Raw genomic sequence first — 878 nt, forward strand, 5'->3', positions numbered from 1 at the left:
TAAGTTCAGAACCAATATAACACTGTCAGGTCTTTGACAAGTTAAAGCCTGGTCTTTAACCCCGTGGATAATCTGCGGAAAGACCTTAAGATCAGTAGATCACAGGTCACTGAGGCACCCAACCAATCAAACGGGTTAAAAAGCACTTTCAAGTGAGAACTTGGTCAAAACTAAAGATTAAAGCTGCATTGATTTGTTTATCCGCCACTATTTTAATAATTGTTTTGAGTTATTTTTCAAAAAATTACAAAATTCTCCATTTATAGCTTCTCAAACGTGAATATTTACTAGTCTTATGATCGTTAACTATTTTTGGGCTCAGGACTGTGAGTTAGACAATACTATTTATTTTAAAGATGTCAACTTGATGGCAATTTTCACAATTTTCTGACATAAAGAAAGTAATATAAATATTCATAAATAATGAAATAATCATAATAAAATAATAAGGATGCAAATCTCGGACTCGAACTTGAACACTAAATGATTAATAATTGGTACTTTAAAGTTTCAAGTGTATGTAAATAAAAGTTTTTTGTTAAAAAATATTTATAACCCCTTTTTGTCAATTTGGGGGTATTTTACAGAATGTAGATGAACGAAAACAGAATTTAAATGTCCTACAAGGAACTTTTACAATCAGATCGGGTCAGATTCCAATTTATCCAGGGTTGGGTAGACAAAGTTGACTTTGTTTTACAGTTTTCAGCTTTTATCCACCAGAATCAACAAAAAATGAAAGTTCCTTATATAAGCTAATCTTTCTTGTTCAAGCCTATAATACAACAACATGTCCAAAAGTGAAGAAACTCTTCACAATGCTTTTAAATCATACTAAATAATAATCATAGATATTACAAACGGGTCAGAACACATGC

Source organism: Pagrus pagrus (genome assembly GCF_965226575.1).
Source record: "Pagrus pagrus genome assembly, chromosome: 24".
NCBI lineage: Eukaryota > Metazoa > Chordata > Actinopteri > Spariformes > Sparidae > Pagrus > Pagrus pagrus.